We start from the raw sequence: 14,000 nt of genomic DNA on the forward strand, positions 1-14,000 counted from the left end.
AGTTTATTGAGGATTTTGGATGATGTACCATATAGGATGCTATTGCAGTAGTCGAGTCTGGATATAATGAAGGCGTAAATCAGCGTTTCAGCAGCAGAGAAGGAGAGAAATGGAGATTTATTGTAGTTCAAAGTGAGGAAATTATTTTGCATCCAAGTTTTTATTTCAGTGAAGCAGTTGGTGGGTATGGAGTGGGTTTCTGTAGTGATAGAGTTGGTGGAGATGTAGAGCTGGGCGTCATCAGCATAGCAGTGGAAATGAAGACCTTGATGACGGATGATGTTGCCAAGGGGGAGCAGGTAGGTAGTAGCACCAAACCCTGTGGGACAGAAGAGCCATGGAGGAGTGGAGAGTGGGTTATTGTATTAGGTAACAAGTTCTGTAGGATAGACGGGGGGGGGGGCAGTGATGTGACGTGAGATGGAGGCTGAGAGCAGAGGGGGAGATTGATTTGAGATTTCTGAAGGAGATTGTCCGTTTTTGTTTAGGAGTGGGAATGGGGATGTCAGTGTCCATAGTTATTGCCAGGTGGTCGGAGATATGGAGGTTGAGATTTGACAGTTGATGGACTGTAAATGCCAGTGGAGCAAACCAACTCCAGAATATGACCACGGCTGTGTGTGGGGAAGTTGATGTGCTGTATGAAATTGAAATAGTGAAGAAGATCGAGGAGGTCGTTGGCAGAGTTGCAGTGTATATTGTCAATATAGAAGTTAAAATCACTGAGGAGTATGGAAGATGGGTCAGAAAGTGTGGGAAATCAGTGAAAAAGGAGGGGTTTTGTTTGGGCGGGCGATAAATAATAGCAGTGACCAGAGGGGTGGGAGGGGTGTTCAAATGAATTGACTGCAGGCATGGAAATGATTGTGGTTTTAATGTCCTTCCTACAAACAGAAGCAACACCACCACCCCGCCCATCAGGGAATTGTCGATGTATGGAAATCCTGTGGGTGTGGTCTGGTTTAGTAAAAAATAGTCCAAGGGTTTGTGCCAGGTTTCATTGAGACAGAGGAAGTCCAGGTTGTTGTCCGTTATGAAGTCATGGAGAATGGGGCCTTTGTTATTGAGAGAGCGAGTGTTGAGGAGAGCCAGTTTCATGTGATGATGTGATGTGAATGAGTTTGAAGAATGAGGGGGAGGCAGTGACAGGGAATGATTGACAGATTTGGCGGTGACTGTGCTATTTTTTTTTTTTAGATCTATATGTAATGATGGTCTCTATTGGAAATGTGGGTGGTGAATGGGGTAGTGATAGATGAAGCCACTGAGGGGAGCTGATGTACACAAAGAGTGCTGAGCCGATGAAGGGGCAGACTATTGAGGCAGGGGGGACTAGTGAGGGAAACTGGCTGTGGTGAGACAGTAGAAGAAAGGGGGGGGGGGAGTGATGTCAGATATAAATAGTCAATGACGTTTTAGTTTTCTGATAGTTTTTGTGTGTAAAATGGCTGCAGTGAACACAACTGTGCTGTCACTGGAGTCATTGCAGTGTCGGCCACACACACTTTGCCTCCTGTCAGTTACGAGGCACATCTGCACACACTGAGTAAATGAGCAAAGTCTGGATTTAAAGCCTGTGACAGTTCTCACACTATCATTACACTCCATAACAATCTTTTATCACCTCATACTTAAATAACAGTCACTGTTAAATGTTTTTTTGTCTCTGTCCTTATTTTGGTCTACACTTTCTCTCCATTTTTCCCCTATTTTACTATATATGCTGCATTGCCTGATTGTACTGTATTACCTAAGTTTAGTAATCCTACACTTTCTGTTTTAATTCTACAAGCCTAACCAGGGATAGGGTCTGCATATTAGTCGTGGCTAAAAACCTATATGCATTTCTTCTACTTTGTATTTTACATATGACGCAATGTTATATGCATTTCATTAATTCATTCATTTATTCATTAGTAATAACCTCTGGGCTGGAGCATTCACACTCACATTTACACCTGGGGACAATTTAGAGTCACCAGTTAACCTGCATATTTTTGGACCTTTGGGAGGAAGCCAGGGAACCTGAGAAAACCCATGTTGACACAGAGATAACATGCAAACTCCTTTTTTTTTGTGCATTTCCAGCCAGCAGGGAACATCCCAGCTGTTCGATATCATCTAAAAAAAACAAAAAAACTGGGAAAAAATGTCCAGAAAACTATATTTGTGAATTTATAAATTGTATAATTATATATTTAAAATGATTAAATACATTTTTATTCTATATTTTCTCTCTTTAGTACATTCTAAGGGTCATTAAGGGTCATTTTCTTGTGATGTTTTACTTATTTGTTGCTGTATTTTAGCCGGTTCTTGTGAAGTTCCTAATCGGTTTCTTAACATGCTTTTGAAAGAAAACAAGCTTATTTGTTCAGGTTTCAAAGGGTTTATGTTTATTGTATTATTATTTACATATAATGTAATATTTTTTATGTTGTGTTGGTAAAGAATTAGAACACTCCCTCTTCCACTGCTACCTACATGTTGTTGTCTCGTTTATTTTCATTGAAAATGAAGAATTCAAGATGACTAAATTTGATAAATTGTTCCAGTCTGACACCAACAGTGCAGCTCATCCACAATTCCTCTATTGATTTTTTCATTAAGACTACATGTACTGTAACTCTGCAGTGAAACATTGCCTGAACATCATTTTACTGCCAACCCACTTAACCACCACATGATTTCACTTTTTATACACAGCTGGCTGCTTCAAGGTGGATCAATGCTTGCCACTGTGAAACCAAAGTTATTCTCAGCTTCTTCACTGCCCCTGTCTTCAGTATCAAAGCACTTTAAAAATAGACAACCAAACAGAGCACTGTTACATCTGAGGATGTCTTGTGTTGTGCAGTCACACTAAGTGTTTGCTAAAGATAATCTCACAAAGCAGTTTTTCAGTAATGTTAAGTAATGAGTGTCATGTGATTTTTGAACATTTTCAATATATTCACCTGAAAGCTTTTTTTCTATTTTAAAGTAATTTCCCTGTTTCTGTCTTATTTTGTGCAGGTTAAATCTCAGTGGGTGACAAGCTTGGCATCAGATCAACAGTCTCAGCTGCCCTCCAGTAGAGAGAGTGTGTACTGCACCCATGCTGCCCCCATGTCCCAGTTTCACCTCACTGTCCACTCATTGTGTTTTTTGTCATTAACCATCGTCACCACACTGCAGTCAGTATGCCGAGGACACAAGTGTACTACCGAGAAGATGTGAGTGCTCTCAGTCCACACATTTATGGTCTCTCACTATCTGAATGCTTCAAATAAAAGGTGAGTAAATTTCATTTCTTTCTGCGGCCCTCTGAGAACATTCAATCCACTATTACCTTCACTAATGTCTCTTTAGTGGCTTGTTTCTCTCACTGGATCACTGAAGAAGAACTCCTAACTTCAGCTTTAACACTGCATTTGCACTGTACCAGACTCCTGTGAGAGTGTGTGATACTGGGTAGGGAGGGTCAGCTGGTGTTGTGAATCAGGCCGCTGAAGTGTCACACACGGCTTCTTCACAACACCAGGGTTCCTTTTTACCTCTTCCTGCTGGGAAGCCCCCATTTCCCCATTCACACACTGATGGTCGAGGCTACCATATAAGATGCCACCAGATCATCAGTTTAATATTCACACATTCTCACACACCAATGGCACAATTTGGGGTTCAGTATATCTCCCAAGGATACTTTGATGTGAGGACTGGAAGAGCTAGGAGTCAAACAACTGATCTGGAGTGGACGACCTGCTCTACCAACTGAGCCACAGCCACCCCAGTTGAGGTTGAGAAGACACCTGTAATGATCTACAGTATAATTGCTATCAGCTCAGTTTTGTAATTGTAGGAGATGGATCTTGTATCTTTATGTTATTTCTATTGTGGCCAAAGCTACTGGATTTTCTATGTGCCAAAAATGTGCCTTAATGTTATGTCATTAGAGTTTAATGCAAAGATATTTTATTTAGTCATAATATGCTTTTTTTCTTCTTGTTCTTCTTCTTCTTTAAATGCCTGTGTATCCCCTTTTCGTCTCTCCCTAATTGTGGACATTATTGTGGGCACGTGAACGCAGGGCAGCAGGCAGAGATCTCAGTGAGATCTTTTTTTCCTCTGCAGTAGTTTATCACTTGCTGGGTGGATAATTGATCGATTGATCCATTCACAGCTCATCAGATTACATCAATGGTTGAGAGAACAACTGTTTGTAAGCGAAAAGCAAAAAAAAACTTTTAGACCCAGCAGAATGTATGGTTAAGTTTCACTTCAGTATGTCTGATGTGCTGTTGCACCGTCTATGTCCCAAGTGTGCTAAAAATAACCCAATGGTAAATATCTTCCAATAGTGCTCCTTTTGAACAATTCAGCTCCAGAAATCTAGTTGTAAATGTATGTGTGGGAAACCCTGGATGTCAACAGAGTGGCGTATTAAGACTGAAATAGATTGTACATATACAACAGTCAAGAAACAACATTGTTGACTATAGAAATATGCCTTTGGTTGGACACAAACCACTTTCAATTGAGACCTTTGTTACATCTCATCACCCTCTCTGTTCAAATGCTAAAGTACTTGTATTAATGTTTTGAAGAATTCATAAAGAACAATGTTGATGGTGAAATGCACAGTACTAAGGGTAGGACTCTGTCCTGGGTAGAGTGCTTTAACATCTGACAGCGGTTGGATTCTGTCCATACATACAGCGACACATCTCTCTGCACAGCTTGCGTCCATCTAGATCTTCAGTCTTGGTTCTAAAACAATTTACTATAACAACTATACACTCCTCAGCCTCCCTGGTCAGGTCTATTCAGGGGTACTAGAGAGGAGGGTCCGCCGGACAGTCGAACCCCAGATTCAGGAGGAGCAATGCCATTTTCGCCCTGATCATGGAACTGTGGAGCAGTTCTGGACCCTTGGCAGGATCCTTGAGGGAGCATGGGAGTTTGCCCAACCAGTCCACATGTGCTTTGTGGACTTGGAGAAGGCATTCGACCGTGTCCCTCGGGGAATCCTGTGGGGGGTTCTCCGGGAATATGGGGTTTCGGACTCCCTGATACGGGCTGTCCGTTCCCTGTATGACCGGTGCCGGAGCTTGGTCCGCATTGCCGGCAGTAAGTCGAACTCGTTTCCGGTGAGGGTTGGACTCCGCCAGGGCTGCCCTTTGTCACCGATTCTGTTCATAACTTTTATGGACAGAATTTCTAGGCGCAGCCAGGGTGTTGAGGGGGTCCGGTTTGGTGACCTCAGGATTAGGTCTCTGCTCTTTGCAGATGATGTGGTCCTGTTGGCTTCATCGGGCCGCGACCTTCAGCTCTCACTGGATCGGTTCGCAGCCGAGTGTGAAGCAGCTGGAATGAAAATCAGCACCTCCAAATTCAAGGCCATGGTTCTCAGCCGGAAAAGAGTGGAGTGCCTCCCCAGATCAGGGATGAAATCCTGCCCCAAGTGGAGGAGTTTAAGTACCTCAGGGTCTTGTTCACGAGTGAGGGAAAGATGGAGTAAGAAATCGATATGTGGATCGGTGCAGCGTCTGCAGTAATGTGGACTCTGCACCAATCTGTCGTGGTGAAGAGGGAGCTGAGCCGAAAGGCAAAACTCTCGATTTACCGGTCGATCTTCGTTCCTACCCTCACCTATGGTCACAGCTTTGGGTAGTGACCAAAAGAAGAAGATCACGGGTACAAGCTGCTGAAATGAGCTTCCCCGTTAGGGTGGCTGGGCTCTATCTTAGAGATAGGGTGAGAAGCTCGGTCATCCAGGAGGAGCTTGGAGTAGAGCCGCTGCTCCTCTGCATTGAGAAGAGCCAGATCTGGTGGCTTGAGCATCTAATTAGGATGCCTACAGGACGCCTCCCTGGTGAGGTGTTCAGGGCATGTCCCACCGGTAGGAGGCCCCGGGGAAGACCCAGGACACGCTGGACAGACTACGTCTCTCAGCTGGCCTGGGAACACCTCGGGATCCCCCAGGAAGAGCTGGACGAAGTGGCCGGGGAGAGGGAAATCTGAGCTTCCCTGCTTAGGCTGCTGCCCCCGCAACCCGACTACGGATAAGCGGAAGAAAATTGATGGATGGATGGATGTTTGGATGGCAAATAAACACCTCATGACTGAAGGAACTATGTCTGTGTTTCTGTATTAAACACTCATTAAGGAACATTTGGACATTTTCTTGCATGATAAAAAAGTACCAATTGTTGCATTGTACAGCGTTTACTACATGTCTCACACACACACACGCAAAGCAATGAGACATGAGATGAATTAAGACATTTTGACCAATCAAAAGTAGTAGCACACGCTGTTATGAGTCACTCACAATGTCAAAATGATGGATAGACAGACAGACAGACCTCCAGTCCGCATTTTGCAATATTCTTTGGAGATACTGAGCCCCAAACTGCTCCCCCTGGCTGTGCTGTCTTGATGTATCCAGTATAGGCTTGTAGTCAACCAAAGAACATCTTGGTTGACTGAAATTCTACCTACACCTCAACCAATCAATTGTTCGATGGGAAAAAAAACCCTGCATATTATCTCTGGAATAACTATATCAACACAGGTCACTGAGTCCACTCTACCAAGTAGTGTTGTGTGTCCACCAAGGTGGGTTTTTTTTTCTTCAACGTTAACACAGCAAGACAAGTAAACTCTGTGTGGAAGCAAGTGGAATGCCTCAAGCGAAAAATAATTGTAATCTTGCATCTACCCAGAAATAAACTGAACACTGCAACACTTTTCCACCTGAGCTGTGTGTGCAAGTCTTGTCTCATCAGTAAGCATTGAACAGGACTAATGAGACGGATCTGACATACTGGACACATTGGAAGTATGATGTGTATGATGGTGGTGTTTGAGGAAAATATGCTTAACGTGACCTGAGACCTTTTAAAGGATAGGACTAGACAATTAAGAGTGGCAGCGTCTCTCTCAGAGCACAGCAGGCATAGATAACGGAACTCCACTGGGGAGTGTAATAAGCCTGGTATTATTTAACATCATGGTGAATGACATGTTCAGTGAGGTGGGTTATGGTTTTGGGAGGTCGCTGTTTGCTGATAATGGGCCTTTTTGGAAGAGAGGCAGGAATGTGGAATATGTTATGGGCCAAATGCAGCAAGCTCTTGTTAAGGTGGAGCAGGGGGCAGGAAGGTGAGGGTCTCAGCTATCTGAATATCTGAAGTCTGAATATCTAGTGTTTGGAAGGAAAAGGGTAAGAAATCAAGCGCTGCCGGCGTATGGTGCTCCTGTTGAAATTGTTAGGGAATTTGAATTTTTAGGTGTGTCATTTGGTGAATGGATGACGTGGAGGGTGCATGTTGGTAAAGTCACTGAGAAGTGTTAAAAAATGCATTAATTTACCACAGTGCTTATCAGGCTAACCCTGATTTATCAAGCAATATCTGCCAGAGACTATGGATGTTTTGGATATTCTACAGCAGCAGCAGCACCTGTGCGGGTAAACTGGATGTAGTTCAGGCCAAGTGTTTAGGCTATGTTCTGGAGCTTTCAGTACCACCACCGTTACAGCTTTGTTGGTGGAGATGGGAGAGGAGCCTCTGAGACTGTGGCAAATCAAGTTAGGTCTCATGAGGGAAAAAAGGTAACACCTGAACACTTACTCCATGTACCACAAGTTTACTAAAGATAATGTTTCGATCCTGCTTGGATCTTCATCTGGTCAAATGTGTGGACAGGTCAAGTGCAAACATTTAACCTGACATGTTACTTTTTTTCCCTCATGAAAGTTTTTTGAAAGCCTTGCACATACGCTGTGTCATGATTCCTGCATTTCCTCCTCCTCCCCCCGCTGCCAGTATTTTTCCATTCACCCTTCCTCTGCTCTGCTCCACCTGCAAGCCACGCCCACAGCTGCAGCCTGCTCTTCCCACAGCTGCAGCTCATCACCAATCAACCCAGTATTTAAGACACTCCAGCCCGCTCACTCACTGCCAGATCGTCCTCTGCTATTATGCATGTCTTTCCAGCGTTTACCTGCCAGATCTTCCGTTGCTGACTCTGCCTGTCCCCGGCCTGCTCTCCTCGCCTGCTTCCCAGTGTACCTACCTGCCTTCTGTCTTCGACCACGTGCTCTGTTTCGGCGTTCCAGAAATCTGACGACTTCTCTGGTAAAGACTCCCCTGCTCGGTTTTGACGTTTCTTCTGCCTGTTCCCTGTCGGTGCTGCTGCCTCCGTGGACGGACTTCCTGGTGACCGAACCCCTGCCTGCCCTCGACCATACTTCTGCTCGACCCCCGACGACGCTTCCACATGTGTTGTCGGCTCGTTGTGCTACGGGGCTTCCTCCTCACCAGCCACAGTGGGTACAGGCTTCGTTTCTTCTCTTCGTGGGAAACCCAGAGACATTGCAAGGGCTCTCTGCCTGAAGCACGAACTGACTATCTGTAAGTTGAACTTTATTTGTGTTGGTATTAATAAAAGTTATTACCGACCGCCAGAGCGTTTTTGTGTACTGCATCTGGGTCCTAAGCACACCCGTTACACGCTGTGTGTGTGTAACTAGCCGTTTTTCTGCTATAAATTAAGTTAGGTCTGACATATTGATGAAATTTAAAGAGTCTGGCTCGGCTCTGTCTGCAAGTGATCTGCTTTTCGAGGACTGGAAGTTCACAGGAAGAGTACAAAAGTAAAAAAGGGGTCAGTTGGGTTAACTATATCACTTAGTGGGCAAGAAAGATTGGAAAAGATGGGCTAGATATTGCACCATCAGTTTGTGGGCTAACAGTTCCTGTATGGATGATGTCAGAGAGTGAGGTGGATATGAGCATTATGGATGGATTGAGGTCTGGGAAAGCTGGACATCCAGTCAGGATACTTGATGAGTAAAGGCATCTGAAAAAAGGGATATTGTCCTCATCACGGGGGCGGCTGTGGCTCAGAGTTAGAGTGGGACGTCCTCTAATTGGAAGGGTCAGCGGTTAGATTCCCAGCTCCTCCAGGCAGCATGTCGAAATATCCTTCGGCAAGATACCGAACCCCAAATTGCTCCCGATGTTGCGTCATCAGAGTGTGAGTGTGTGTGAATGATTACTGAGTAGCAGGTGGCACCTTGTACAGAGTCCTTGGCCACCAGTGTGTGAATGTGTGTGTGAATGGGTGAATGTGACATGTGATGTTAAAGCGTTTTGAGTGGTCAATAAGACTAGAATAGCACTATACAAGTATAGCCCATTTACCATTTACCATCACTGACTTCATTAAAACTACCTTTGCAACCTGATCAGTCATTTCTAATCATCTCAACAACTGCAATAATAGCCTACCAATATGTTCTATTTATTCACTTCGTCTTACTTCTTAGAGCAGTATTAAAAGAATGACTGGTTGTGTTGTGGATTAAAGTGCTGACTTTTAATTGATTGGTCCAGGTTTGAATGATAGAAGATGCTAGTGCCATCACTAGCTTTGCTGTTAATACCAAAGCTAGTGTAATGCTCAATGCCTCAGCGGCACCGTTGATTGCTGTCAACGTTCAGGGTTACCAATGTAGGAGAACAGGAATGATGAGACGAAGAGACTGAGTCGAGTAGGAGCAGCAGTTTCTGGTGAATGCCTCTATAATGTCTTTATAATGTGAGCCACCACAATAAAATGCTAAACCACTCGGGTGGTTCAGCTTCCATTTAGTTGCTGCATGGGTTTTTAAAATAAAATATAGGAAATGGGAAAATGCCCAGGTAGTTGGAAAGAGGCAGCGATCTGGAAACCAGGGATGGACCCATCAAGCCCAATGAACTATAGGCCAGTAACCTGACATCACATCTAGGGGAAGATGATGATTACAGACAGATGAACATTTTATGAGGAAAGCAGAGGAATTCTGTTTCCTTATCAGAGTGTATTTAGGAGATGTGGAGGAACCATGGACTGTGCAGTGCATCTGGAAACAGAGAAAAGGAAATCTCAAGAGTCTGTTATGGCAGTGTTTGATGTAGAATGACATGGTTTGGAAGGAAGGACGAATGATTAAATTGAAGAAGAACATATAATTGGATTTAAGATGTTTTATTTGACAGATTTATACAATTCAGAAAAGGACAGCGTTATCTACCATTATATAGTTGATAACGGGACAGGGTAGTATCATCTGTCCAATACTCTTCTCTATTATGATTAACCCTCTAACACCTGGATCACCATCCCTTTTCGTGTTCTGCAGCCAGATGCCTTTCACAAGCATTTAAACATAGAATTACAAGAACATTAATGTGAACTCAAGCTCACACAGGAATCAGAGGCAGTATATTCATCAGACAGTATGTACATATCACTCAATAAAGCTGAAGCAAAAGGAATAATCTACAGAGTGGCAGCAGAGTCGGGATACTGGAAGCACAAGACGACACATATGCAGCACAGTGCGAACATGAGCACAGTGAGAACATGAACACAGTGAGAATATGGTCTCAGTGAGCATGAACACAGTGAAAACATGAGCACAGAGAGAACCTGAACACAGAACATAAGCAAAGAGAGAACATGAACAAAGTGAGAACATGAGTACACAGAGAACATGAACACATTGAGAACTTGAACACAGTGACATGAGCACAATGTGAAGGTGAGCACAGTGAGAACATGACAACATGAGCACAGTGAGGACATAAACACAGTGAAAACTTGAGCACACTAAGAACATGAGAACATGAACACAGTGAGAACATGAGCACAGTGAGAACATGAACACATTGAGAACATGCGCACAGTTACAATGTGAGCAAAGTGAGACCATGAGCTCAGTGACATCACCACAGTGAGAACATGAGCACAATGTGAACGTGAGAAACATGAGAACAGTGACAACATAAGCACAGTCAGAACATGAGCACAGTGAGAACTCACTCAGAGCACTCGACTGATTTGATCCCTTTGCAGAAAGTAATCAATCAAGTCCTCTCTCAAACACCTTTTCTTTCCCTGGTGAATCCTCAGTCACCAAGTGTGATGTGACCTTCCTCCAACCACAGGTACATATCTGCAGTGTGTGGCCAGCTGTTGCAGCTGTAGTTGTGGCAACTGCTGTGGCACTCTCTTGCCCTGTGCTGTTGTTACTCATAGTTATTTTCGGTCCAAGGTCTGCTACAATTATGTCAGCCAATGAGTTTTCTTCCGCCCCCGCTCTCACAGACTCTTCTTTTCATAGCTAAGGTGGGTGCTTCCAACATACCACAAGACATGGGAAACTACAGCAATGGGTAGCTAGCCCATGACATGACAATGGGGTCTATTCCCTCTCGTCAACTGTCTCTGTATGCCATCACAAGGACTTTCCCCTGTCAGCTGATCTTTCTCAGCAGTCACTAGACAAGTCCAGATATTCAGATTACAAAACACAGGATAAGATGTAGATTTTCTTTGTGCAAGCACTTACAAGGGAGTGTCATCTGGATGTCATCTTGATGATGATGGTGACGCAAGGGAGCCTGGCTTTGGTTGGGACGCATTATCAGTAGCGTACTTTTGGTTCTTTGGGTGTTTCAGGGTGCTGTGCGGCACTTCTTCTGCCACTAGATGGCAATACCTGTGACCAATCACACCTGAAGCATTTTTTGCACTTACTAAGGGTTTTTTTCCTTAAGTCTAAATTCTTGCTTGTGTTGTACGTCGCTTTGGATAAAAACGTCTGCTAAATGAAATTGTAGAATTGTAGAATTGTAGTTGCAAACATCTAATGGGACTGTGCATGGCAGGGGCGTCCTCTTCCTTGAGTCAAGACTACGCTGACTGCATACCTCCTTGTCTGCTGCTTTGGAACCCAGCAGGGGTCTTTCCTCTTGATTCAGCTGCTTTTTTCTGCTGCCTCTGATGCAGCTTTGATGGCTGAACGCTGACTCTGGCCTCTGATTTTCAGCTCTAAAAGCAGCCCGAGGGTAGATGTTGCCACAAAACCTCAGCACCCCACCTCCACTGGGCAGACTTCAGTGTTCCAGCCATGATGCTGTAAACATGAACACAGTGAAAATGTGAACACAGTAAGAACATGATAACAATATAAACATGAGCACACTTAGAACATGGAGTCAGTGAGAACAAAAGCACAATGAGAACATGAACAGAGTGAGAACATGAACACAGTCAGAACAAGTACACATAAACCCATGAACACAATGAGAACATGAGCACAGTAAGAACATGATCACAGTGAGAACATAAGCACAATGTGAACGTCAGAACATGAGCAGAATGTGAAAGTGAGCACAATGAGAACATGAGCACAGTGAGAATATGAACTCAGTGAGAAAATGAGAACAGTTAGAACATGATCACAGTGAGAACATGAACACATTGAGAACATGAGCACAGTGAGCTGGCGAACACATGACCAAAGTAAGAATGTGAATGTGAATGCACAACGTGAGCACAGCTATAACATGGACACAGTGAGAATGGGAAAACAGTGAGAACATTAGCACAGTGATAACATGAACACAGTGAGAATGTGAACACAGTGAGAACATGAGCACAGTTGGAACATAAACACAGTGATAATGGGAACAGAGTGAGAATGTGAGCACAGTGAGAACATGAACACAGTCAGAACATGAAAATGGTGATCACATGAATGCAATGAGAACATGAACAAAGTAAGATCATGATCACAGTGAGAACATGAGCACTGTGAGAACATGAACAAAGTGAGGACATGAACATAGTTAAAACATGAACACATGAGATCATGGGCACAGTTGGAACATGAGCTCAGTGACAACATGAACACAGTGAAAACTTGGAAACATAAGAACATGAGCACAGTGAGAACATGAGCACAGTGAGAACATGAGCACAGTGAGAACATGAGCACAGTGAGAATGTGAGCACAGTGAGAATATGAACAAAGTGAGAACATGAACACAATGAGAACATGAAAACAGTTAGAATGTGAACACAGTAAAAGCATAAAAATAAACATGAGCACAGGGAGAACATTAGAATAGTTAGAACATGAACACGCTGAGAGCCTGAACACAGCAACAACATAAGCACAGAAATAACATGAGCACAGACAGAACATGAACACAGTAAAAACTTGAACAAAGCAAGACAATGAACACAGAGAGAACATGAACACACTGAAAACATGAACATAGTGAGAATATGATCACAAAGAACATGAGCACAGTTACAAAATTAACACAATGAGACCATGAACACAGTGAGACCATGAGAACAGTGAGACCATGAGCACAATGTGAATGTGAATGTGAGCACAGTGAGAACATGAAAACACTGAACACGCTAACAGTTACCACATGATCACAGTGACAACATCAACATAGTGAGAACATGAGCACAGTGAGAACCTGAACATAGCAACAACATAAGCAAAGCAAGACCATGAACACAGTGAGAACATGAGCACAGTAAGAACATGAGCACAGTAAGAACATGAGCATAGTGAGAACATGAATGCAGTAAGAACATAAGCACAGTAAGAACATGAACACAGTGACAATATGAACAAAGTGAGAACATGAACACAATAACATGAAAACAGTAAGAACATGAACGCAGTGAAAACGTTAACACAGTAAGAACATGAACACAGTGACAATATGAACAAAGTGAGAACATGAACACAATGAGAACATGAAAACAGTAAGAACATGAGCACAGTGAGAACATGAACACAGTGAAAACATGAACACAGTAAGAACATGAGCACAGTGAGAACATGAAAACATGAGCACAGTCTGAATGTAAGCACACTGAAAACATGAGCACTGTGAGAACATAAGCACAGTTAGAACATGAATACAGTTAGAACATGAGCACAGTTAGAACGTGAACACAGTGAGAACATGAGCACAGTCAGAACATGAAAACAGTGAGAACATGAGCACAGCTGGAACATGAGCACAGTAATAAATGCACAGTTAGAACATAAGCACAGTGACGTGAGCACAGGGAGAACATTAGAATAGTTAAAACATGAACACGCTGAGAGCCTGAACACAGCAACAACATAAGCACAGAAATAACATGAG

The 14,000-nt window shown here is 43.4% G+C and overlaps 1 long non-coding RNA gene across 1 annotated transcript in view; it reads left to right on the forward strand.

The window, feature by feature from the left end:
* LOC148188176 (uncharacterized) overlaps window positions 1–13,751 on the forward strand; it is a 36,169-nt gene extending 22,418 nt beyond the window's left edge. Inside the window, exon 3 of the long non-coding RNA XR_015778074.1 lies at window positions 3,016–13,751. This is a non-coding gene — a long non-coding RNA (uncharacterized LOC148188176). The remainder of the gene's footprint in view (window positions 1–3,015) is intronic.
* The last annotated feature ends 249 nt before the right edge of the window (window positions 13,752–14,000 follow it).

The sequence above is a fragment of the Plectropomus leopardus genome, chromosome 11 (assembly GCF_026936395.1).
Source record: "Plectropomus leopardus strain MGB_pleo_1.0 chromosome 11, ASM2693639v1, whole genome shotgun sequence".
Classification (NCBI taxonomy): Eukaryota; Metazoa; Chordata; class Actinopteri; order Perciformes; family Serranidae; genus Plectropomus; species Plectropomus leopardus.